At 36.3% G+C, this 27799-nt stretch overlaps 1 protein-coding gene and 1 long non-coding RNA gene across 21 annotated transcripts in view; one reads left to right on the top strand and one right to left on the bottom strand.

Moving 5' to 3' along the window:
- The window catches only part of CEP128 (centrosomal protein 128), a 397326-nt gene that overhangs the window by 259179 nt on the left and 110348 nt on the right, over window positions 1-27799 (top strand). The window lies entirely within an intron of this gene.
- On the bottom strand, window positions 11929-26441 carry LOC111097123. Its single transcript, XR_005363632.1, has 2 exons — window positions 26228-26441; window positions 11929-12885 (listed from the first exon to the last, which is right to left on the bottom strand). It is a non-coding gene; the product is annotated as an uncharacterized LOC111097123 (long non-coding RNA).

The raw sequence follows: 27799 nt of genomic DNA, 5'->3' as shown, positions 1-27799 counted from the left end.
CTTATATCTGATTGTGATCTTATTTTTAATATTGTGCTGGTCATTCTGTGTCATTACAGAGTGAAGAAACTTAGATTGATATAATCCACTAATGGCTCATATCTTACAATGTGAAAAATTTCAGATGAGATTTGGAAGATTGTTTTTAAAGCAGTATTAGATTTACACTCTATTTCAATGGTTCTCAAGAGTTAATGTGCATAAATACTTGGAGAGGCTTTTTTAAACTGCAGGTTTCTGATTTTGCAATTGCAAAGGGCCCTTCAATTGGCTGTTTAATAGTGTCCCCAAATAAGCTCCATACAAGTGACCTGGAGACTACACTTTGAAAGGCTTTAGAATCTGAGGTTGCAGAGACTCAGAAGTCTGGTTGCTTCCCCTTCATCTCTTTATCTCATTCATCTGGTCCATTCTTTTTGCCAGGCTCACATTTTCTCCACTGCACTAGCATTTTTATTTCATTTACATTTCATTTTTTCATTATATCATTCTTTATGCTTTCTATATATGACATCCTTTGTTATAATCCCGAAATTAGAGACATGCTCTTCAGGCCTCCCTACCTCCCACCCTGCTTTTTTACCTCTATCAGACAGACTAGTGTCAAGTAGAACAAGTCAGATTATGGGTGACCTTAGAATATAGAGGTAATACCTGTCCTTTGTGAACCTGTTAGTTGCAGGGGAAGGGGGGTGAGGGAGGAGGGTAGGAAATTGGGGTTGTATTTGGAGCCCACCCACTTCCCTCACCTAACCCATTTTCATTGCCCTATACTTGTACATTTTCGGGAGACAACTGCAGCATCTTATGTGTTTATCAGGCCTCTTTTTCCACAAGTTCATGTTAACCTTATAATTAATAATAATATATATAATAATATAATAATAATAACCTCTTCTTTTATTTACATATATATATATATGTCTATATGTCTAAAGCCTTATAATCTAAGTGTTCTTTGGCCCAATATTCTACTTCTAAGAAATTGCTCTTAAAAAATGTGCAAGATTTATGTATATATATGTTCATCTCAGTGTTATGAGAATAAGTGAAATCAAAATAATTGGCAAATTTTAGTATATCTAGGGGATCCCTGGGTGGTGCAGTGGTTTGGCGCCTGCCTTTGGCCCAGGGCGCGATCCTGGAGACCGGGGATCGAGTCCCACATCGGACTCCTGGTGCATGGAGCCTGCTTCTCCTTCTGCCTGTGTCTCTGCCTCTCTCTCTCTTTCTCTCTCTCTCTCTCCCTCTCTCTGTGACTATCATAAATAAAAAAAAAATTAAATTTTAGTATATCTAAATAGTGACTGGACACAGTGGGCACTCAGTAATATTTGCTGATTGCATTCATGAATGTGTTTAATGGAATATTATACAGCATTTTCAATGATGACATTGATATATATGTCTGTATATCAATATCATAAGTGATATCATATGTATATATGTATAATGACATATGTTTTCCTCAGTGTATATGTGGGTTTATATGTATTCATTAAGAAGCAATTATTCATTTTGTTAACAATCAATTCTGTTTCTGATTCAGAAGAATTGTATGCTTTGAACATTCCGAATATCACCTGAACCCTTAATAACCACTGTGGTTTTCTTTTCCCTTTTTTTTTTTTTTTTTAAGATTTTATTTATCTATTCATGAGAGACAGAGAGAGAGAGAGAGAGAGAGAGAGAGAGAGAGGCAGAGACACAGGCAGAGGGAGAAGCAGGCTCTGTGCAGGGAGTCTAATGTAGGACTTGATCCCGGGATTCCAGGATCACGCCCTGAGCCAAAGGCAGAAGTTCCACCACTGAGCCAGCCAGGTGTCCCGCCACTGTGGTTTTCTCAGTCCATTCTGTTGTTCATATTTTTGTGTTTGCTTAGAATATATTATATTCCAAGTCTTTATACCAATTTTTGCTTTTTTTAAAAAATGGACTTTTATTTTTTAGGGGTGCCTGGGTGGCTCAGGTGGTTAAGCATCTGCCTTCAGCTCAGGTCATGATCCTGAGGCCCTGGAATCGAACACCATGTCGGGCTCCCTGCTTAGTGGGGAATCTACTTCTTCCTATCTCTCTGCCCCTCCCCACCACTCATGCTTTCCTGTTTGCTCTCTCTCCAATAAATAAATATTTAAAAATAAATAAATAAAATGCTTTATTTTTTAGAGCATTCCAATGCTACAACTTCCATAATATTGTTTTAACCAACCCATTAAGTACCTCCCCACTCCATACTATAATTATCTTCATTTTTACTTCTCATTTAGACTCACTGCATGCCAGTCATCTCTTCTCTCATTTCTCCTATTAGAATATTAACTTTTTGATGAGAGCAAGCATTTTTTTTTAATTTTTTTTCATTTATTTATGATAGTCACACAGAGAGAGAGAGAGAGGCAGAGACATAGGCAGAGGGAGAAGCAGGCTCCATGCACCGGGAGCCCGATGTGGGATTCGATCCCGGGTCTCCAGGATCGCGCCCTGGGCCAAAGGCAGGCGCCAAACCGCTGCGCCACCCAGGGATCCCCGAGAGCAACCATTTTTTACACAAAATGCAGTTATTAATACATTTTTATAAAATATACATATTAACATTTCTTGAATAGAAGAATTGGGGTTATGTTTTTCAGATGAAAACCATTAAAAAATTAAAACCATTTAGAAATATACCCATAGCGTATCTCAATTGCTTCAATTTTGTTGAGAAGTGGGTAAAATAGTGTTAGGTTTATATGTAGTTCATACAGTCATAGCTCATTACAGTGGAAAGTAACCTAGTTAACTTTTTCTTTAAGATTTATTTATTTGAGAGAGAGAGAGAGAGAAAGCAGCATAGGGAGAGAGAGAGAGAGAAACTCGAGCAGACTCTGCATTGAGCATGGAGCCCAACACAGGCTTGATCTCACAAGCCAAGAGCTCATGACTTGAGCAGGAATCAAGAGTCGGACACCTAACTGACTGAGCCCACCAGACGCCCCTAGCCCAGTTAACTTTTTAACTTATTTGTGAGGCATCTGAGATGCAGTGTTGTGATAACCCTCTCCGTGTCATAGAGGTAGAAGTGTGATGTATCTCGTTTGTTACCCTTTGTAGTCTTTCCTCAAAACTTTGTTACTGCTTTCCTATTTTTACTGAGTCCAATAGGATTAGTTTTGTTCTGTGGAAATGGATTCTATTCCCAGAAAATGCAAATGTGTAATTTAAGAACATATTGAAAATGTCCAGTTTCATTAAAATAACAATGAGTTGTCATGACTCACATCCTTTCACTTTTCTGATGAGCTTAATTTCATATTAATAGTGTTTAAATTATTACCTTAAAAAAAGGGTTTTATGTTAGTACTGTAATGTGCAGTTTCATTGATTTGAATATTTACAAATGAGGCTAATGTTAAAAAATGGTCATTACTTAATTGCTGCTTTGATTTTTGAGTTTTGATTCTTGTTATTTTGCTCCAGTGAGATTTCTGAGAAAGTAAACAACGTCTTCTTTTTGAAACAACAGAAACAAGTAGTGATAGGAAAATGCAGACAACAAAGTAGAATGTATTTCTCTTGACAGTTTAACACACCTGCTTTACTAGCTTTTGTCCATACGTGCTTTTGCAGATCCCACTCCCTCAGTAAAGTCTTCTCTCCTATTGCTACAAGTATTTTAGAGTCCTAAGTGATTGTCTCTGATATGATATATATCCCTAATTAGTAACCTGTCTTATGTTTGTTTCCCAGGGCTGCAATAACAAGTACCACAAACCAGGCAGCTTAAAACAACAGGAATCTGTTCTCTCAGTGTTCTTGGAGGCTAGAAGTCAGAAATCTTGATGACAGCAGGGCTCTGCTCACTGTGCAGGATCTCTAGGAAAGAATCTTTCCTTGCCCCTTGCAGCTTCAGGTGGTGACTGACAGCCTTTGGTGTTTCTTGGCTTACAGAGTGAGCACTCTGCTTTCTGCCTCCACAGCTCGTGGCCTTCTTTCCTATGTCATTGCATCCATATCTCTTCTCTTTTCTCTTACAAAGACACTGGTCACTGGATTTAGGACCCACTTTAAATCTAGGATGATTTCTTCTTGAGATCCTTTACAAACCTCATTTCCAAATAAGGTCACATTCTGAGGTTGCTGCAGGGGACATGAATTTTGGGGAGGTCACTCTTTAGCCCACTATACTTGGTATGAGCCAAGTACTCTGCCCCTTTAGCTGGGAATATGTTTATTTCTGCCACATGCTGTTGTTTCTGCCAGGCTTTGCTGTCTTTGTTAAATTCCAATGCCTCCTTTGGCTGCATATTGCTGGGTATTCCACATACCACAATCATTAAGCCCCGTTGCCTGAGCTAGGGTATGTGCCCTGTTCGTGAAGCCTCCCTTGCTACTTGTTGTGATGCCTCTGGCCTCCATTACTGATGGGCATGACTGCCATCTCCCACTGGGCCCTGTACTTGCCTGTGGCACCACTGTTGGTGCATGAGAAACTTGTGGAACCTCGCAACATTCTTTTGAGTTTATATAAAGTAGGTTCTAAAGCAATAAATACTAGTTACACATCCCATGGTTTAAGAACTACTTGTTTTCATTAATGCTAAAGCTTTATTACTGCATAGAACTTCACCTCTTCTTTTTTAAGATGAGATCTTTCCAGGAGAGTCTTCCCTTTTTCAAGCAAACTGGTCCCTGTCAGGCTTCTCTTTACCTACTGTTCAAATATCTCTGGGCTGATATGAATACTAGCAGCTTGTAGCTTAAGTTCAAGGTAGGGCCAGCTCCCAATTTTTTTTTGTGTTTCTCCCATCCCACACATGTAGTACTGAATTGAATTGAATTAACTTGCCAGATTGTTCTGACATGGCTATTTTAATTATTTACAGAAGAGCTTTCTTTCGCTATTAAGATAAATACAGTTGAGGAGGAAGAAAATATCCTTTTTTGAACTTTTAACAACCATTAACATTAGACCCAGAAAGCACTCTTCAACAGCCATGAATACTTTAAAATTTGGTTTTAAACTCAATGAATATTTTATCTGTGCACACTTCACACCAGTATTGTACCAGACTCTAGGAAAAAAGGTAGACAAGCTCACAATCCAAATCTGGATAAATAATGACAACATAACATCTGTAGTTTGTGATTGAAGCTTAAGGTACTGGGGAAATTGGCACTTGACAAAACTGAAAGGCAGGTGGAAGCCAAGTAGAAAAGGCACTTGGACTCCATGCTAAGAATATAAAACATCAGCTTTTGTACAACAGGGATCCCATGGTATATTTTATTTTTAGAGGAGTAGTATAAAGGTTCAATTAGAAGCATGGATGTCCATAGACAGTTGCAATATGGAATTATGAGGATTTAATCTAAAATGAGAATAGTTATATAGAAGGGGACAAATGCTGGAGATTTGCAGATGGTAGACAGTTCATGGTCCATAACTAATTGGTTATGGATGTAGGGAGAAGGGGAGAGGTCTAGAATGATTCTCAGGTTTCTACCTTGACTGTTTAGGTGACTGAGATGCCTTCAGATTACCTTCAACTGAGATACAGGTTATAAGGAAATAGAAGTAACCTTGGAAACTTACGTTTATGAAGGGCCATTATGTAATATAATTTAATTCTTATAATAATAGCCCTTCCAAGTAGCTAGGAATCAGTTCTCAAGGAGTGTTAAGAAGCTAATACAAGTAAGTTTAACTTAGGCAGTGACACAGCTGGTCATTTTCTCTAACTGCAAAAGTCATGCTCTTAAATTTTTAGGAGGACAGGTAGGGCGTAACAAGCATAGATTTAGACGTTGTGTTTGAGGTACCCTTAAAATATCTAGGTCAGATCTAAGAGACTTGTTAGAATTTGGAACTTAAGCTCAGAAAAATGATGGGTCTTTTAGGAGGACCAAATTGAGAGTTGTTTAAATAATGGGTACTTTCAAAGCCACATACTTATTTGTGATTGTCCAGAGGCAGAGTCAGGAGTAAGAAGAGAGCTTTAGATGAACCTTGGGAAGCATCAACATTTAAGGAGGTGGTAATAGAAGCAGAACCAGGGAAGCATACAGAGAAGAGGGGATCAGAGAGTTAAAAGAAGAAGAACATTATGGAAAAAAAGAGAAATTTGAGGAAACATCCATAGTATCCAGGGCAACAGGTAGGTCAAGTTAGATTAGTCATTTAAACATTAGGAAAGAATTGAATAAGTCATGAAAAATTTTTTTTTAAGATTTATTTGTTTATTTTAGAGAGGGAGAAAGTGTGAGGGGGAGAGGGGGAAAGCTTGAAGGATGGAAGAAGAGGGAGAGAATCCGGCTGAGTGTGGCGCCCAGTGCGAGCCCCAATCCCAGGACCCTGAGGTGGTGATGGACACCCTTTGGTGTTCCTTGGCTTATAAAGTAAGCACTGCGCTGTCTGCCTCCACAGCTCATGGCCTTCTTCCCTATGTCACTGCATCCAAATCTCCTCGGGGCTCAAATCAATAGTTGGACGCTCAACTGACTGAGCCACCCAGGTACCCCATGAAATTTGTTTTTTAGCAGTAAGGATAGTGGATTAAAAAGAAAGTTTATCCTCCATCTCTGATTTGATCCCACCTATTGCTCAAGACATACTTTATGATCTGGAAAAGAAAGAAAAGGGTGCCGCCTGTGTACCTGAATTAGACTTAGATTTATTTGTACTATGAGCTAGCCATTGAACTGACTAATAACAGAGAGACTTATCCTATTTGAAATAAAAATCTGTTACGGTAAATACTCTTTCAAGGTAAAATAACAAAGATGTTTCTGTATTCCAAAGAATGGTGGTTAGAAATGATGCGTTGTTATTGAGGTTACTGTAAATGTCATACAGCGAGTCTTTTTGTTGGTCTTGATCCATGGAAAAGTCACTTTCTATCAGAAGGAATTTGATTATGTGTTACTTGCTTTTGTACAAAGGCAGAGAGGCTGAGTTAAACTTTGTTGGTTATTCTTTGGTCCTGACAGCATGCAATGATCGCTGTCAGCTCTTCTTACCTATTCCAATGTATGAACACAGACCTCCATCAAAACAAACCATGGCTCGCTATGAGATTTTAATTCTACTCAGAGGAGAAGGGAAGTTTGCATTATCTCTTCAACTCTTCCATTTTACTCCACAGGTAGACTAGTCATTATTGAAAGATGGCAGTCAGTTGTTTCTAAGACATACAAAGAACATTATTTCCAGTGATGTGTTAATTTTAGACAAATTATAGTAGAATAAAACGATTTGGGTGGTCCACAGATTTTCATTATAAGAGACTTAACAAATATCAATAAACATATTTAAGAAGGACATACAATACTTTATTGTCTTTCAATTATAATAATACAATGAGTTTACTTCAGGCACACATTTCTGGGGGCAATTACAGTTCCCTTGTATTTTACTCTACTCCCACATTCTTCATTTGAATTGTATGTAAATATCCTTCTTGCTCTTAGTGGGAACATATTGGTGTTTTTTGCTTCAGCAACTCTTTTTTGGTAACTTATCCCATATGTTTGTTAGCCTTTGCATAAAACTATTTTGTCTGAACTCAGCTTCTGAACCATATCTTGTATGTGGCTGCCAGAATGAGGATTATTTGAGTTATTTTTATACAGTTAACTTTATAATCAGAAACATTTCAGTTATTTGAAGGTAAAAATGGGTTTAAATCTCATTTGTGGAAATAGATAAAAGAGTTTAATTTTAATATTGGTTTGGTTTTTGTTTAGTACCATTTTCTAACAGTTCACTGAGAAATGATCAATTTGTTATTGCTTTGATTTTGAAAAGATGGTAGGGTTTGAAGCCAATGACCAAGAAAGAATTCTTGAGATGTCTGGTTCAAAAAGGTGTTTTATTAAAGCACTGTGGGCAGAACGAGCGGCACTGGGTTCATGAGGAGTGGCCCATTATAGACTTTCAAGTTGGGAAGGAGTTAGGGATAGCATAAGTCTCTCAGGAGTTTTGGAAGCATTATTTCCAGAACTGTGAGGGGTTAGCTATTGTCGGGAAAAGGTCATTTATTACTATCAAATAAAACCTGAGTCATGAGACCCTTCAGATGTATATCAATGGACCATAGGCTTGGGGGATCATTGCCATCATATATCTTGGGGGTAGAGATAAAGGAAGTTTCGAAAGGAATTTTTATATGTTTGTAATAGACTTACAGGGTTCTGGGGATCAGGCTAAGATTGCCTTTTGCCCTTACTAACATCAAGGCAGCTAAGTTCTTAGAGAAATGTCACTCTGCCTGTTGCAAGCTCTAGGTAGTAAGGAAATTTAATTTTTCTTTTGTCTTTGTTTCCCACATCAGCTGGAACATCGCATGTGAAATATAACCAACCATCCACATATTAGAGAGTTGGGAGACTGCATTCCATAATTTTTCTTCACATCTCAACTTTCAGAGGTTCCATATAATGGAACAAAAAGAATAGAAAAAGTGGTTTTGCAGTGGGTCATTGACTCTCAGACATTCAGAAGAATCTGAATAAAAGGGTTATTGGAGTTGAAATTTAGGTCTTGGTTGAATTCAGAGATAGTACTTCAAATATTAGGAGCTACTACTTCAGTCACCTATTTCCAGATTAGTTTTATAAGGCTAATAAGATTAATATTAGGCATTTCTTTTCATTCATTCATTCATTCATTCATTCAGTTAATATTTATTGAGTTCCTACTATTTGCTAGTCACTGTCCCTATGCTCTTGGGGCTCACTGTCTCAGTGTGGAAGGGGAAGAGCCATCATAAACAAAAAAACATGTCAGAGTATATGAAAAGTGTTATAAAGAAAAATAGAGTAAGAAAGTAGAAGGAGGAGATGTGCTATTTCTAGATTGAGTAGCCAGGTAAGGCCTCTCTGATCAGGAGAGAGTGGAGCATCTGAATGAAGAGAAGAATGAAACCCTGTGGACAGCTGGGAAGAAAACATTTCAGGCTTGCATGCCCATAAGTTGGGCTTTGTGCAAAGCCTGAGGGACACCAGGAAAAATTAAACATCGAATTACTTCTGTGGGTTAATTAGAAAAATATATCAGTGGGTATACGAGTCCCAGATTGCAGAATTCCATACAATTTATCATCTCTATACACAGATGGGTGAGAGTTACATGCCCTTAAATATTCAGAGACCACTTTACGGAAGAAGTAACACTTGAAGTAACTGTAGGATTTAACTATTCATTGTTACTTATTTGCTGAACATTTATTAATATGAAAATAAGAAGGGTATTTCAGAAAATAGAGGATTATGATCAGAAGTTTAAAAGAGAGTATACTAGTTCTTCTAACAAAGAACTGTAACAAATTACTACAAACTTGGCTTAAAACAACAGAAATGTATTCTTTCACAATTCTGAAGGCCAGAAATCTAAATCTAGTTTTACTGACCCAAAACCAAGGTATTAGCAGAGCCTCAGCCCCTCTGGTGGCTCTAAGGGAGAATCCATTCCTTGCCTTTTCAGCTTCTAGTGGCTGCTGGCATTACTTGACTTGTGGCTGCATCCCTACAGTCTTTATTCTATTGTTACTTTGTCTCTTCCTCTTCTGTATGTCTCCTCTTTCTCTGCTTTTCCTTTATAAAGACACTTATGATAACATTTAGGGCCCACCTGGATAATCTAATCCTAGATTATCTCATCTCCAGATCCTTAATTCAATCATATCTGGATAGTCTAGTATAATATCCTCATCTCAATATCTTTAACTTATTACATCTGTAAAAAATGTTACTTTATAATGTAACATTCACAGATTCCAGAGATTAGGTCTTGATATTTTTGGAGGGCCACTTCCACTGTAGGGAAGATAGGCATGTTTAACAGTACAGAGCCCGATCAAACAAAAATATAAGAATTTCTATCACGAATATTTCCTTCATGTGTTTAGCAAACATTTAATGCTTGTCTTCATGCATGTAGAAACTATTTATCAAATGTCTATAGGACACAGTGGTAGCCATGGAAGTAAACACAGACCCTGACCTTTTAGAATTCGTAGAATTTACAGACCTTATAGAATTTATACCTTATAGAGGTAAAAGTGAGGGTAGAGACATAAGGCAGAGAGCCTTTAGTACGAGGATTAGGAATTATAGAGTTATAGATCTCTTGTCCAGATCCTTAACTTCTGTGAAGAATATTGTGACTTAAGAGTGAAGAACTTGAAACCCAGAGGAGTTAACTAAATTGTCTAAATATACTTAACTCAGCAAAGTGGTGAAAGGGGAAGTACAATTTGCCTCACTATTGTACATCTCAATAACTGACCTTGATCCATGATCAGTTCCTGAGATATGATAAGCTCTTAAATTGAGGAATCATGTGCTTGGTAGTTTAGGAGTCTGTATCTACGATTTGTGTATAGAATATGTTAGTAACACTGGATCAGTAGTCCACTGATGGTCCACTAGAGGGCAGTAGTCAAAGGTTTGATGGTACATACATGCTTGGCTGCATTCATTCAACAAATATTTATTTGATTTACTTTACGTAGGTTCTGGGTTGGGAGCTTGAGACAGAATGTGAACAAAAAGAAGACATTGTACCCACTTACATGGAGTTTTCCATCTAGTTAGGGACATGGTATTACTAATCCAGAGATTATACAAATAGGTATAACAAATACTTTAAGGCCCTTGGCAGCAGAGAGCAGAGAGGCACCTGTAAGGAGGGCCTAAGAGGAGTGTTAGGTGGTCTAGTAGTTTCCTACTGATACTAACCCAAATTAACACAAACTTAGATGCTCAAATAATACAAATTTATTTCTATCAATTTCAGTTCTGGAGTCAGAACTCCAAAATGGGCTAAAATCAAGGTGTCACCAGGGCTTTCTGGATGCTCTAGGGAGAATCTGAAGCTTCCCACAGTCCTTGGCTCATAGCCATAGGAGGAGACTGAGTCCTCCTTGTATCATGTCACTCTGACAACCTTGCTTCTGTCTTCACATCTCATCCTCTCACTCTTCTGCCTCCCTCTTTTATGTTTAAGGATCCTTTTGGCATTCTAGGATATTCTATGTATTTTATTATCATCTGATTAACAACGTAATTCCATCTCCAAAGCTGATTCTCCTTTGCTATGTAATCTAATGTATTCCTAGGTTCCTGGGATTGGGATGGGGACATTTTTGAGGCTATTATTTTGTCTACCACAGGTAGGACAGACCATTTTAAGCATTTTAGTTTTAGCCTAAGAACACTGAGAGTCTATTGCTGGGTTTTAAGCAGGCTGGGGACATATGGTCAGATTTGTGTTTTAAAAAGGTAATTCTGACTAAGAGGGGAGAAGAGCTGGAGAGGCCACTTAAGAAGCTATTCCAGTCCCAGAAAAAATATAATTAGCTTGGAGTAGTGGTAATGGAGATGATGAGAACCAGCTGGCCTTGAGAAATTATTATCAGATTCTATGAGAGATCAGAGAGAGGGGTGCAGAACCTAAAGACTGTATGGTACTATTCCCTGGAAGAGAGAACACTAGAAGAGGAATAGTTTTCAGGAAAAGAATAACATGTTGTTTTTCTGCATACCCTGGAGGCAACAATAGTAGGAGGGGGGAAGCATGAAAATAGAGACTTTTTGGAGTGAGGATTGGCATGGGTTGAGAATTGCATATGAAAACTAGAAAAGAGAGGAGCTATAGCTTTATACTATAAAACATAAAGTGTTTCCTGTATTATTGGAAAGCCATAATGGTAGGCAGTGGGGGTGGAGATGGATATTGAATTGGGAGGTAGCATTTTTATTTATTTGAGTATTAGTAACTCACTAAATTTCTAATGTTCCATGCATGCATCTAGCAAGCAGTCCCTGATTACCATACATACATACAGCTTCCACACTGTGGAGTAACATAAAGGTAGAAGACACAGATACTCACAGACAAATAATATTTCAGAAAACAAGAGGACAAATAAGTAGCAATACATAATAGGAATATGAAGATGCACTTTTATTTATTCACTTAGGATTATGTTCATTTGCTCACTGAAAAATCTGTATTAAATGAACCATTGTCTGACACATAGTGGCTACTCTCCATAAATGGATAGATTGATTAATTTATTGAAAACCTAATATTAGTCGTTGTTGTATAACATTATATTCTCTTAATGTAATGACTGGGTGTTGTTCTTGCCTTCCAAATTGAAAATTTTAGTCTTAGGAGCTAACAATATAATACAATAGTGCAATAACAGAGTCATGTTTGGCTGTCGTGAATGATGGTGGAAGGGCCTAATTTGGAGCTGAAATTCTGAAGAGGGAAGAGAGAATGCAGAGAGGCAGGGATGATGTCAAATCTTCCTATAATGTATTGTGTATTGTATTCAGTGTGTCATATCTCTTCTAGGTCCAAATCAAAGAGAAATTCAATTAGCAAATGTCTCATCTATAATTGAGTATGCGGTCCAAGGAGAATATTGTAATGAATTTTCATTGACAGACTCAGTAAGTGATCAGAGTTGTAGGAAATAAAGCTAGGAATAGTTCTTTAAGGCTATTTAAGGTAGGCATTAGAGGTAGTTGGAATGAGCAAGCCAAATAATGGGATTGATCAGAGGGAATCAGCTTCTAGGAGGAGAGAACATATTTAGAACACACTGAGTTATGAATCTGAGGGGCTGGTGCTTTGGAGCAGGGTAATATGTTAATGGCTCACCAAAAATATTAAGGCAAATGCAGACTGGTAGACCAGGTTGTAGGAAGTGACTGGTGGTTCTTATATAAGAAGGAAAATCTTATGAAGGTTGTGAAATTTTGATCTTTTGAAAATTGGAGATTGTCATCTTGACTGTGTTGAGGATATACTGTAGTAGAGAGAAAATGTAGATAAACTGTTTGAAGACTTTAGTTACAATCCAAGCATCAGGAGATGAGCCAGAGTGGTAGCTGTGGAAATGGGGAAGAAAAAAAAAAAGACATGTGAGTGACTTCGTAGAAGAAGGAAGGGAGAAAAGAGAAAGAAATAAGAGACCACTGAGAGTATGAGATTGTTTTCTCTGAACCAGAAGTTAAGAATAAATGATGGCTAGGGTAAAGGGAGAATAACAACATTAGTTCTATCTTCTGCTCGATACAATCTGAAGAAAATATGTACCAAACTTAACTCACCAATTGAGAAAATATAAAATATTGAAAAGTTGTACAAATTACTACTTTCCTTTTTTTTTCTATTTGTGTCTTCATGGAAATTCTATATTGATTTAGTGCGTGCCACTTTCAGATTTTTAAAATAATAATAAATGTCCTTAGAGATCATTTTCATTGTTTTAAAAATTTCCACACAGAAATGCCCTTCAGGAATCTTTGGTATCAAAATCCAAAAAGTGTTCCCAGGAGGAAAATATTAAGGATTCATTCATCTATGAGAATGTAGTCAATGGGGCAGCCTGGATGGCTCAGTGGTTTAGCGCCGCCTTCAGCCCAGGGCATGATCCTGGAGACCAGAGATGGAGTCCCACGTCAGGCTCCCTGTATGAAGCCTGCTTCTCCCTCTGCCTGTGTTTCTGCCTCTCTCTGTCTCTCTCTGTCTCTCATGAATAAATAAAATCTTGACAAAAAAAAAAAAAAAGAGAGAGAGAGGGAGAGAGAAAGTAGTCAATGTAGAGGGAAAGTTGGTATCAATGGGTTTCCAGCAAGAAGCCTTATTTCTCAACAGTTTTTTTTCTCTCCACAAAGCATTCTAATAAATTTATCTGAAAAACTAAGTTAATTATAACTTGCCTAAGTTTAAACCTTGTAGGACAGAATCTGAACTCAGTAATGTAGCATTCAGGATCCTTAGTGACCCACAGCTCCAGCCTCATCTCCTGACGCCTGTATATCTCCAGCCACAGAAGTTGTTGATATTTCAAATATTAATGAAGACACATGTAGCACAGGTACTTGCTGCTCTAGACATGCACACCCAAGAAAGTGTGGTTTCACAATCTTACCAGTCCATGAAGTAGCTCTTAACCTTGATAAATTCGTCATGGTCTAGGGTCTGTTACTTAGACTAGACTTACAGATGAAGAGTTTTAAAGGAGCAGATTTATTTTAACTAGGAACATATAATCGTCCATTTTAATATTACTGAGGACTTATTTGAACCAGGGAACTAAGCAAAGAACATATAATAGGGAATGGGGTAGAGCTCATCCCCAACCTCACAAAACCTGTGGTCCAACTGGTGGATGGAAGCACATAGTAGGAAGTCCTGCTTGTCCAATGTATAGGAGCAGGGATGCTTTAAGCAGGAGAGTGATATAAGTAGAACTGTATCATAATACCCATATAAGACTTTATGGTGAAACTTCTATAATGAGAAAAGTGTTACTACCAACAAGCAGACCTCTTGTGCCAACATGCATTATCCCTCTGGAGCAAAGTCATAAAAGGAAGACTTTGCTTTTTCTCTTTAGATTAGCAAACTTGAAAAAATAGTAACAAATGTAGTACAGACTAACACAATAGTACTTTCATTCATTCTTAGGGCATACTTCTAAAGTGGTATAAGAACATGGAAAATAGCTCAGCATTAATTTATAAAGCTGAATGTATGCTTGCTAGCTGAGTCAGCAATTCCATTGCTAGGCATACACCCAAAAGAAACTCTTTGCACACCTGAACCAGATTATGCGCCATTAGTAACTGCATAAAATTGAAAACATACTGCATGCCCACCCGTAGAAGAATAAAAAAACTTGTGGCATATTTATTCAACAGGATGCTAAAAAACAGTTTAAACAAATGTATTATGTGTATCAACTCATCACCATGGCCATCTCACAATTATAAAGTTGAGAACAGCAAGTCACAAAAGAACACATGCAGTATAATTATATAATGTCAAAAGACAGCAAAATGAAACGTTTACAGATATGTACAAATAGAAAACGATAAAGAACAATTCTGAATAATAGTCATAGTATATATTCTGCCTATTTTTCTGAATTTTCTGTGTTTATTATTATGTAATATCCTTGCTGTTGTGTTTCAGATATATGTTTTTATGTGTTTTAGAATAAGCCAATTATCAATCTATAGTTTGGTAAGGAGTCAGGATACTGGAAAGCTGAATAACATATTGGCTAAGAATATGAACTTTAGAGTCAGGCAAACAGTGTTCCAAATTCTGCCTCTCTCATTTTGTAATTGTGAAGTTTGTCTAAGTATTCAGAATATACCACTGAGTAAAAGAAGCAAAATTCCCTATCCTCATGCAGGTTATCCTCTTGCAGTTAGAAATAAATGTTTATGAATTCTCAAAATAGTGAGCTCCCTGGAATACAGGCTCAGTGCTTTATTTATCTAAGTATGTCTGGCATCTAAATCTGGCACATAGTAGGTATGTTAATAGAATTGAATCTATGACTATGTTTATAGAATTAAACTGAATTGTGTAAAAAAGTGAACATTGTACTTTGTACTTCTATGGAACAAGAAAAATACAAATTGTTCTAAGCTTTGTCAATCACAGTTGCAACCTCAAATCAAAGATCAGCTTCCTAGAGCTTCACTCATTGATCTTAAAAGTCTCTGAATAATATATAGAATATCGGTAGTATTTTCTTTAAATATGAAAAACAGAGATGAGTAAACCTAATAATATATGAACACCTTTGTAGTCTCTAATTTGAATTTTATCTACTATCTAGTTCTTTAGGCCAGTCATTTATTTACATTTCAGTGCCAAGTGAACTGCATTTTTCACTTCTTAGAAAACTGCATTCTCTTCCCTCTGCAATCCTAAACTTATTCCTGTATACTAGAAAACTGTTACTGACTCCTTTAGTTTCAAAGTTAGATGGCAGTGCAGTTTTTATATTATGTCCTGTGTGTGTGTGCACAAGTGCATGCCTCTGTGGGTGTTATAGAAATAAAGCAAATGTTTATATTTCTCAAGTAAAGAATCCTTAGTATTCATCAGATTCTCAAAGCAGGTAATAACTAATCTGTAGCCAGATATTAGGTTCTCTAGAAAATGGGGTTATTATAAATAAAAAAGAGAATGATGACCATTACATATATGTAGTCTGTACATTTCTGGTTATTCTTTTAAGTGAAATTGCTGGGTCAAAAAAGTTTGAATATTAAGTCTCTTAGTACAAAAATAAAAATTACCATCTAGTAAATTGGCATTGCAGATTTTCTTTTACATTGGCCATTCAACAAAAAATAGAAGCCCAAATAAAACATCTTAGGGAAGGCAGCCCCAGTGGCTCAGCGGTTTAGCGCTGCCTTCAGCCCAGGGGTGATCCTGGAGACCCGAGATGGAGTCCCACATCGGGCTCCCTGCGTGGACCCCGCGTCTCCCTCTGCCTGTGTCTCTGCCTCTCTCTCTGTGTGTCTCTCATGAGTAAATAAATAAAACCTTAAAAAAAATGTTATTAAAAAAAAACATCTTAGGGAAAATTGTTTGACATTGTAGGATTACAATCTTAATACAATCTTGTAATCTTAATATTACTCTCTGTTCACAATGTATTAGATTGTGCCCTCACTGTAAATTTTTATGATTCTAGATATTACAGATTTATTTCTTTGTCTTTTTGCATCTAGATTGAATAAGTTATTTTTATTATATTGATCAGTCTTTACAAAATAAAGATGTGATTACATTCTGCCATGAAAATAAATCGTGAATTGTTTAATTTTAAATTCATTTAATTAATACATTATTAGTTTAAGAAGTAGAGGTTAGTGGTTAGTGATTCATACCTAGTGTTCATTACATATGTACTCTCCTTAATGCCCATCACCCAGTCACCGCATCCCCTTATCCCTCTCCCCTCCAGTGACCCTGTTTGTTTCCTGTGATTAAGAGTCTCTTACGGTTTGTCTCCCATTTTGTCTTGTTTCATTTTTCATCTCTTCCCCTATGATCCTCTGTTTTGTTTCTTAAATTCTATATATGAGTGAGATCATATGATAACTGTCTTTCTCTGATTGGCTTATTTCACTTAGCATAATACCCTCTAGTTCCATCCACATCATTGCAAATCAAAAAATTCCATTTTTTCTGATGGCTGAGTATTCATCTGTTAATGTACATCTGGGCTCTTTCCATAGTTTGGATATTGTGGACATTGTCACTATAAACATTGGGGTGCAGGTGCCCTTTCAGATCATTACATTTGTGTCTTTGGGGTAAATACCTAGTAAAGCAATTGCTGGGTCATAGAGTAGGTCTATTTTCAACTTTTTGAGGAACCTCCTTCCTGTTTTCCAGAGTGGCTGCAGCTTGCATTCCCACCAACAGTGTAAGAGGGTTCCCCTTTCTCCATACCTTCGCCAACATCTGTGGTTTCCTGAATTGTTAATTTTAGCCATTCTGACTGGTGTGAGGTAGTATCTCATTGTGGTTTTGCTTTGTATTTGTATTGATTTGATTTGTATTTCCCTGATGCCGAGTGATGTTGAGCATTTTTTTCAAGTGTCTATTGGCCATTTGTATGTCTTCTTTGGAAACATGCCTATTCATTGATTGGATTATTTATTCTTTAGATGTTGAGTTTGATAGGTATTTTTTATAGATTTTGAATACTAGCCCTTTATCTGATAAGATAGTAAGGAGGTTCCTCAAAAAGTTGAAAATAGAGTTACCCTATGACCCAGCAATTGCTTTACTAGGTATTCACCCCAAAGATGCAAATATAGTGATCTGAAAGGGCACCTTCACCCCAATGTTTATAGCAGCAATGTCCACTATAGCCAAACTATGGAAAGAGCCCAGATATCCATTGACAGATGAATGGATAAAGAAGATGTGGTATGTATATAAGTTGCTGCCTGTGTTCATCTCTAGGATTTTGATGGATTCCTGTCTTACATTTAGGCCTTTCATCCATTTTGAATTTATTTTTGTGTATGGTGTAAGGAAATGATCAGTTTCATTCTTCTGCATGTGGCTGTCCAATTATCCCAACACCATTTGTTGAAGAGACTTTTTTCCATTGGATATTCTTTCCTGCTTTGTTGAAGATTAGTTGACCATAGAGTTGAGAGTCCATTTTTGGGTTCTCTGTTCTGTTCCATTGATCTATGTGTCTGTTTTTGTGCCGGTACCATACTGTCTTGATCACAACTTTGTAATAGAGCTTGAAGTCTGGAACTGTGATGCCACTAGTTTTCATTTTCTTTTTAACATTCCTTTGGTTATTTAGATCTTTGCTGGATCCATACAAATTTTAGGATTATTTGTTCGAGCTCTGTGAAAAAAGTTGATATTTTGATAGGGATTATGTTGAATGTATAGATTGCTCTTTGTAGCATAGACATTTTAACAGTATGTGTTCTTCCAATCCATGAGCATGGAACATTTTTCTTTGTATCTTACTCAATTTCTTTCATCAGTGTTCTGTAGTTTTCTGAGTACAGATCATTTACCTCTTTGGTTAGGTTTATTCCTACATATATTATGGTTTTGGGTACAACTATAAATGAGATTGACTCTTTCTTCTCTCTCATTGTTAGTGTATAGAAATGCAACTGATTTCTGTGCATTAATTTTATATCCTGCTACTTTGCTGAATTCCTGTATGAGTTCTTACAATTTTGGGGTGGAATCTTTTGGGTTTGCCACATGGAAAATCATGTCATCTGTGAACAGTGAGAGTTTGACTTATTTGCCAATTCAGGTGCCTTTTATTTCTTATCCCATTGGTCGTGGTGAATAATACTTTGAATGTACTGTTGGATCCTCTTGGCTAGTATTTTGGTGAGAATTTTGGCATCCATGTTCATCAGGGATATTGGTCTGTAATTCTCCTTTTTGGTGGGGTCTTTGGTTTAGGGATCAAGGTAATGCTGGCCTTATAGAAAGAGTTTGGAGGTTTTCCTCCCATTTTTATTTTTTGAAGCAGCTTCAGAAGAATAGGTATTAATTTTTCTTTAAGTGTTTTGTAGAATTCCCCTGGGAAGCCATCCAGCCCTGGATTCTTATTTGTTGGGAGATTTTTGGTTACTGCTTCAATGTCCTTGCTGGTTATGGGTCTGTTCAGGTTTTTTTTATTTCTTCCTGTTTCAGTTTTGGTAGCTTATATAGTCTCTAGGAATGCATCCATTTCTTCCAGATTGCCTAATTTGTTGGTATAAAGTTGCTCATACTATGTTTTTATAATTGTATTTCTTCATTGTTGGTTGTGGTCTCTCCTTTTTCATTCATGATTTTATTTATTTGGGTCCTTTCTCTTTTCTTTTTGTTAAGTTTACCTAGGGGTTTATCAATCTTATTAATTCTTCAAAGAATGAGCTCCTAGTTTTAGTGATCTGTTCTACCTTCTTCTGGTTTCTACTTCATTGATTTCTGCTCTAATCTTTATTATTTCTCTTCTCCTGCTGGGTTTAGGCTTTATTTGCTGTACCTTCTCCAGATCCTTTAGGTGTAAGTTTAGGTTATGTATTTGAGACCTTTCTTATTTCTTGAGAAAGGCTTGTATTGCTATATACTTCCCTCTTGGGACTGCCTTTGCTGCATTCCAAAGGTTTTGAACAGTTTTCTTTTCTTTTTTCTTTCTTTCTTTCTTTCTTTCTTTCTTTCTTTCTTTCTTTCTTTCTTTCTTTCTTTCTTTCTTTCTTTTTAACAGTTGTGTTTTATTTTTCATTTGTTTCCATGATTTTTTAAAAATTCTTCTTTAATTTCCTGGTTGACCCATTCATTCTTCAGTAAGATGCTCTTTATCCTCCGTGTATTTGAGTTCTTTCCAAATTTCCTCTTGTGATTGAGTTTGAGTTTCAAAACATTGTGGTCTGAAAATATGCAAGGAATTATCAGAATCTTTTGGTACCAGTTGAGACCTGATTTGTGACCCGGTATGTAATCTGTTCTGAGGAATGTTCCTTGTACATTCAAGAGGAATATGTATTCTGTTGCTTTAGAATGGAATGCTTCTGAAAATATCTGTGAAGTCCATCTGGTCCAATGTATCATTCAGAGTCCTTGTTTTCTTGTTAATCTGCTTAGATAACCTGTCCATTGCACTGAGTCGGGTGTTAAAGTCCTCTACTATTATATTATTATCAATGTTTTTCTTTAATTTTGTTATTAATTGGGTTATATAATTGGCTGTTCCCATGTTAGGTGCATAAATATTTATAATTGTTAGATCTTCTTATTGGATAGACCCTTTAATTATGATATGGTGTCCTCCCTCATCTCTTATTATAGTCCTTGGTTTAAAATCTAATTTGTCTGATACAAGGATTGCTACCCCAGCTTTCTTTTGATGTCTATTAGCATGATAAATGCTTTTCCACCTCTTAACTTTAAATCTGGAGGTGACTTTCAGTCTAAAATGAGTTTCTTGCAGGCAGCATATTGATGGTTCTTGCTTTTTATCCAATCTGATACCCTGTCTCTTTTGATTGGGGAAGTTAGCCCATTTGCATACAGAGTAGTTATTGAAAGATATGAATTTAGTGCCATTGTATTACCAGTAAAGCCACTGTTTCTGTATATTGTCTCTGTTCCTTTCTGGTTTATGTTACTTTTGGGTTCTCTCTTCACTTAAAGGATCCCGTTTAGTATTCCTTGCAGGGCTGTTTTAGTGAACACAAATTCTTTTAGTTTCTGTTTGTCCTAGAAGCTTTTTATCTCTCCTAATTTGAATGAACCACTAGCTGGATAAAGCATTCTTGGCTGCATATTTTTCTCACTTAGCATCCTGAATTTATGATGTCAGTCCTTTCTGGCCTTCTAGGTCTCTATGGATAGGTCTGCACCCGTCTAATATCTCTACCCTTGTAAACTATGGACTTCTTATCCCCAAGGTGCTTTCAGGATTTTTCTCTTTGTCTCTGAGACTTGTAAGTTTCACTATTATATGTTGGGGTGTTGACCTATTTTTATTGATTTTGAGGTTCTCTGTGCCTCCTGGACTTGAATGCCTGTTTCCTTCCCCAGATTAGGGAAGTTTTTCATTAGAGTATGCTCCACTATACCGTCTGACACTCTCTCTTCTTCTAATGGGATTCCAATTATTCTAATATTGTTTCACTTTATAATATCACTTATCTCTCAAATTCTTCCTCATGATCCAGTAGTTATCTCTCCTTTTCTCAGCTTCTCTATTCTCCACCATTTTGTCTTCTGTATTAGTAATTCCCTCTTTTGTCTCATTTATCCTAGCACTTAGAGCTTCCATTTTTTATTGCATGTCATTAATAGCCTTTTTTATTTCAACTTGATTAGATTTTAGTTCTTTTATTTCTCCAAAAAGGGATTCTCTAGTGTCATCTATGCTTTTTTTCTAGCCCAGCTAGTATCTTTATAATTGTTATTGTGAACTCTAGTTCTGACATCTTACTTAGGCCCATACTGATTAGGTCCCTGGCAGTAGTGCCTCTTGCTCTCTTTTTTGAGGTGAGTTTTTGCATCTTGTCATTCTTGCATAAAGTGGTGGCTTTTTTATTTGTAGAGTTGCAGCTATTCTTGTCTTAGATCTCCAGTTGAGTTTGCAGGTGTTCAGAATGATTTGATAGCTATCTAGCTGAATTCCTGGGACCAGACAAAACTATGGTCTCCTACTCCTCTGCCTTCTTGGACTCCTCCACCATCTTGGATTCCTCCAAGTATTTCGGCTTAGTATACTAAAGTTTTCCTTATCTATATAATTCAGAGGCAATGTATGTATTATTGTAAGAAGCCAACATCTATTGTAACTTGTTTTTTTTGCCATATGACTCAATTTTTTTTTTTTTTTTTTTTTTTTTTTTTTTACAGAGGTAGATTTTGGAGTGTTTCTTAAGAGTTTCATTTTCATATGCTAAAGAGTCTTTCGTAATGTTAAATATTAAATTAACTACCTATAAACTACTATCCTAATGAATTCATCTTACATCTAAGTTTAAACTCGAAAGCCTATAGAAAATTTAAATGTTAAATATCATGTTACATTGTCATAGTGGTAATTATAAATGTTCAATTCTATTTGCTTACAGAATTCTTTGATTTCTCCAAAATCACAGGTTAGATAATTATAGCGTATTGTTCTGTGTTTAATAGAATTCAATTTTTGTTTATCATTTAATGCAATGTAAGAGAAATGTCCACTATAGTCTATAAAAATATGTGATTATTTAAGAGTAATAATTGACAATTTTTATCAGCTTTTAAACCACTGATATACTGGTATATTTATATTGATCACTGCTAGAGCAGTGTTGAACAAAGCAGATGGGGTTAATCTGTGTCCAATACTACAGATTGCTTTTTCTTTTGAGGGTAATAGTTGTATGAACATATCATCTACGTAAGGTTTCAAGGATAAATGAAATATTAAAGTATCCTAAACTTTTATGCTAGGTGATGTGGTTTAGAAATTTACAAATTCGTTGAATTCATTATAGAGTTTCATGCTAGGGTCAATGATAGCAAACCCCATGATTAAAACACATTAAATTCACTCTTAAATAGATTTGTCTGAAACCAATTCAAAATATATTTTATCAGGTTACCTAATTCCCATGTTGTTCCATAACTATAGTATCTCAGGAATATGTGACTCAAAGTCACACTAGGAGTGAGTAAGTCACTGATGGAAAAGAAAAGAAAAATAAGCCAAAAAAAACCCTCAAACCAATTAAAATCAACAAATAATAAAACCACTTTTGCGTAAACTGTAGGTCTGTCTAGACTAAATGCCTCATGTTGATGTACATTAATAAGGCTTTTGCTTGTGTGAAAAAAAATTTAGTAGAACCCTTCTTTTTTTAACCTGTATCTAGACTTTTGTTTCTTAGTTCTCCAAAATAGAATTGTCCCTACCTTAAACACACACATACACTTCTAATATATGTGTTAAGGATTACCTTTCTCTTTTGAATTACAGAACCCTATCTCAGAGGAACCTTGTCATTTCACCACAAAATGTAAAAAATAGAAAAATAAAGATATAAAACCCTATCATTTCTCAAAAGAGGAAAAGGAAATGCAATTACCATGTGTCCGTTCTGCTGGACATTTAACACACTGTGCATTTAATCTTCAACACGACCTTGTAGGGTACATATAACTAGATACATATAAATGAATAAAGAAACCAGCCTCAGAGGACATAGCTTGTCAAAGACTATACAGTGAGCATTACTGATCCCAGGTTTAGAACCCTAGCCTCACTGGGAAGTCAAAGACCAATTTTTTTGGTTATTTTTTTTTAAGATTTTAGTTATTTATTTATTCATGAGAGACACAGAAAGAGAGACAGAGACACAGGCAGAGGGAGAAGCAGGCTCCATGCAGGGAGCCCAACATGGGACTCCATCCCAGGACTCCAGGATCATGACCTGGGCTGAAGGCAGCATTTAACCACTGAGCCACCCGGGCTGCCCCTTGATTATTGGTAAATATCAAAATGCCAGTCATTTGGAAAGAAAGTAGTGAATGGTAGGAGCTATAAGTAATCTTGATTAAAATGACATTAAACCTAGTTTAAGGAAAAAAAAAACTGGCTTAAAAAAATGGAGCTGGGAATTATTTAGGTTATTTCTTGAGTTAGGAACTAAAAATACAAATGTAGTCTAACTGTGGCACGAGAAAATTCATTTCTGTCATCCAAAAATGTTACTCTATTAACCAATCAACTCTTTTACGTTTAAAGCTTCCTTATTTGTTAACTTTTAGGGCTCGTAAGCAGTGACAGTATGGTCCTTGTTAGCTGTAGGCAGAAATCCTATCATCTTACTTATTAGTAAGTGATAGCAAGCAAAGACTTAATTTTCAGTAGTTCCAGTAAAAGTCTTGGGACTGGTACTCCTTAACTTTGATTTATCTAACTGTGTATATGCTGCTTTTAAACCCGTCCCCAGTTATGGTACTCTAATTGACCAGATTTCAGTCACTTGTTCAAAGCTAAAACTGGATAATGGATTTAGCCCTACAAGAACTTTATAGGATGAATATGGGAGAGGGTGGTTGCCAAAGCAAAATCTGGGCAAAAGGGAAAAATGGAGACTGGACAGGCAAAATCGATAGACATGTTTTGTAGCTGTATGTTATGTTAAGAATTGAGCCTGTTAAAGCCATGTCAGTTCATATTTTGAAATTGGTTGAAATACCCTCTTTTCTCTAGCTTCTACTACATGTAACCAATTGTGCAAAGTGCTTTTCCTAATTTGATACTTGATACTATGTCTAAAGACATTCAGTCAAGATAAAGAAAATGTACATTATTTGTTGAAAATGCAAGCAAATACCAATAAGCAGATATCTATAGTGATCCCAAGGGTAAGAAAGGAAAATCTTTACTGCCAGCATTCACTATTTAGGATAGCAGATGCATTAATCTATGTTTCTAAATAAAATCTCAAGCACATGTCTATAATCATCTACTTACTATTCAGATGGAAAGTTCCTGTTGGAGGTTAGTTTGAGCTGTCAAACTACCATGTGGGTCTGTAGCAGTAAAAAGCTCTGAATTTTCTGTCCTTGCAACCTAAGCCTTTTCACTGGTATACTTACTCCTGAGAATAAACTGCCTCCAAAAAAGCACTGCTGAGGAGATTTTGAACATGACTTAAACACACACACAGCCTGAGTGAGGTAAATGTGTTAGGTTACTCGAAAAACTCTTAAGGGAAATCGAATGCAATCTCTGATATGGAACTTTCATTTTATAGCCTGGTGGGGTTATTGCTCTAGTTCTTTTTTTTTTTTTTTTTTTTTGCTCTAGTTCTTTTATGTCTAACACCAAAAATCTGAGTGAGCAGGCACTGGGATTGACTTTATTAAGCTCAAAAAATAAACTTCAAATTATTTTTCTAAGTATCTTTATTTCTCTTCTTCTTTTTCTAAAGCTACTCCTGAACTAGGTAATTTCTAAATATTTCTCTTAAATAAGACCTAAATAAATTTATAATTTATTACACTTATCAGCATATCTACAATAAATGATAATCATTTAATTCACTATTTGTTCATGAATTTACCCATCAAGTGGTAGTTGAACATCCATTAAGTTCTGACAGCAGCATTAGCACTATAAATAGATAAATGTTTCAGGTGATTGATGCTTACTTGTAAGCATGAATATTTGTTTTAATTGTATCTGAGGCTTTCAATAAGGGCTTTACAGCTCTTTGTTTTCCCTTACCTCCTTAAGCAGAATATGCCATGCATTTATTTAATGACTCGGGGCAGTTGTTCCCAACTTAATGATTGTACTCTAATGAAATCATTATCCGCAGCATCAACTGAAGATACAGCACTACTTGGTCTTCTTGCATCATGCTCAAACATTCCTATGTCTCTTTCCTTCCATATTCTGCGAGATTGCTTCTTCTAGCTATCAAGAGTGCATTCTTCTGTCAGTTTTCTAGAATCTCCACATGCCCAAGTATGATTGTCTTATTTAAATATCAGTTGCCTAAAAAATACCCAGTCACGATTTTATGGAATATAAAAGTCCTTACACTCTGAGGAAAGCATTGAGAGTTTTACCTGTGAATAAAATGTATAATGTTTTGGATGCATGGATTCTGGAGCATCTCTTCTGACTTTTCAGTATCATTTCCCCTGTACCTCAAACTTTCATGCATATATGAATTGGGGAAAGGGTAAAATGATATGTCTTTGGAGAGAGGATACTGTTTTCCGGACTGCATTCTAAAAATTGAGATCACTAGGTATTTAGAGAAGGCATGTGCTATTCAGATAATTTCTAAAATTACTTTATTACTCTGATAATTTTTCTATTTAAAAAGATTTTATTATTTGAGCGAGAGAGAGAATGAGAGAGAGAGAAAGAGAGAAAGAGAGAGTGAAAGAGAGAAAGAGAGAGACACTCCACATTGAGTAGGGAGCCCAACACAGTGCTCGATCCCAGGACCCCAGGATCACGACCTGAACCAAAGGCAGACACAACCCACTGAGCAACCCAGGCGCCCTGTATTCTGATAATTTCTAAAATTATTTTGTTTTTAGGTATTTTCAGTATAAAATTGGGACATAAATTATATGAAAGCTCTCAGTTGTTCAACAAACTCCTCTAGGATTTGCTTTAGGGAGAGAAAAATTGGCTGGATTTATACCTTTTCATTTTGGTTGTGTTTTTGTATTTCCCTAGTTGTGAAACACATAAACATAAAATGCAAAATCAAATTGTTCATATCCTTGTTTCCTAGGAACCAGAGATGAAACTCAATAAAAATTAAGGTAAAAAGGCACAGGACCAGATATTACCTGGTGGAAGCAGGAATATAAAGAGTTCCTGTATTAGTTCCTTTACTGCTGCTATAACAAATTACTACAAACCTGGTGTCTTAAAACAACACAACTCTATCCTCTTAGAGTTTTAGAAGTCAGAAGTCTGAAACCCATTTGCAGTGTTAATGTTAAGGTGTCCACAGGGCTGGTTCCCTCTGAAAGCTCTGAGAATAAAATCCATTTTCTTGCCTTTTTCAGCTTCTCATAGTTGCTGGTAGCTTGGTTTGTGGCCCCTTCCTCCACTGTCAGAGTATGACCCTCTGACTCCTGCTCCATTGTCACAAAGCCTTCTTCTCTCCTGCAGTCAAATCTTCTTCTGCCTCCTTCATAAGGACAATTATGACTACATTTAGGGCGCAGCTGGATAATCCAGGATAGAATCTTCACCTCAAGATCCTTAAAATCTACAGTTTTTTGTTTTTGTTTTTTTAAACCACATAAAGTAACATACAGCTTCTAGAAAATAGAACCTAGGTATCTTTGGGGGTTATTAATTCATCCTACCACAGTTCCTGTTTAGTATTTTGTGGCTTTTAAGTATAATACAGGCCCACTTGATTTTGGCACAAATGAGAAAAGTAATTTCATACCTTAAAAAGTCATTCTAGAAAGAAATGATTTTTTAAAAGTATGTGTTCCATTTAATACTAGTTTGAATATCAAGCTTTTAGGTATTTGCTTTTTTAATGATACTGCTTTTAGATACTGAAGATTCAAAGTTAATAATAATTGAGCCTATTAGCTAATCACTTCCAATCTGCTAGATCATTGGTGTTTGAACCACTGACCCCTTCAAAACTGATGAAAGCTTCACTGACTCCACATTAAAAAAAAAATGCACATATACCAGGGATCCCTGAGTGGCTCAGCAGTTTATTGCCTGCCTTCAGCCCAGGGCATGGTCCTGGAGTCCTGGGATTAAGTCCCACATCAGGCCTGCTTCTCCCTCTGCCTGTGTCTCTGCCTCTCTCTCTCTCTCTCTCTCTCTCTCTCATAAATAAATAAAATCTTAAAAAAATTAAATAAGTAAAAATGCGCATATAACAAATATTTACAACTTCAAAAATTAAAAAAAAAATTTCAAGGAATCCGTGAAAACTAGCCATTAACTAAGTATAGATATATAGATCCCAGATTAAGAATTCCTGCCTTAGATGTATCCTTAGGTTTGTATTGTTATAAAATTCAACTCAAAGCAATGCATCTGCATTTATAAGATATGTGTTGTTTTCACCTTACACGTACATGAATCAAAGGTTGCTAGTCTTTTGTGAAGCTACTCAAAAAGAAAAAGACATACGTAATTGTATGTACGCCTTAAAGTACCTCGCTCATGCTTTCAATTGTTATATCCACATTTCATACTGCGCTCTACAATCTAATCCTTTACATTCCACATGTAATTTTGAAGAATAAGATCAGATGGCTTATGAAATCAGTAACATCTCTTTTAGGGGTTGGCAAACTGTGACCCACAGGCCACCTCTGGCTCTCTGCCTGTTTTCATGTGGATGGTGAGTAAGAGTAGGTTTTACATTTTTAAAGGTCAAAAAAAAAAGTCAAAAGAAGCATAATATATTGTGGCACATGAAAATTATATGAAATTCAGATTTCAGTGTT

Source organism: Canis lupus, chromosome 8 (genome assembly GCF_011100685.1).
Source record: "Canis lupus familiaris isolate Mischka breed German Shepherd chromosome 8, alternate assembly UU_Cfam_GSD_1.0, whole genome shotgun sequence".
NCBI lineage: Eukaryota > Metazoa > Chordata > Mammalia > Carnivora > Canidae > Canis > Canis lupus.
Note: the sequence above shows the minus strand (reverse complement) of the source record. Positions and strands in the feature narration are given on the sequence as shown.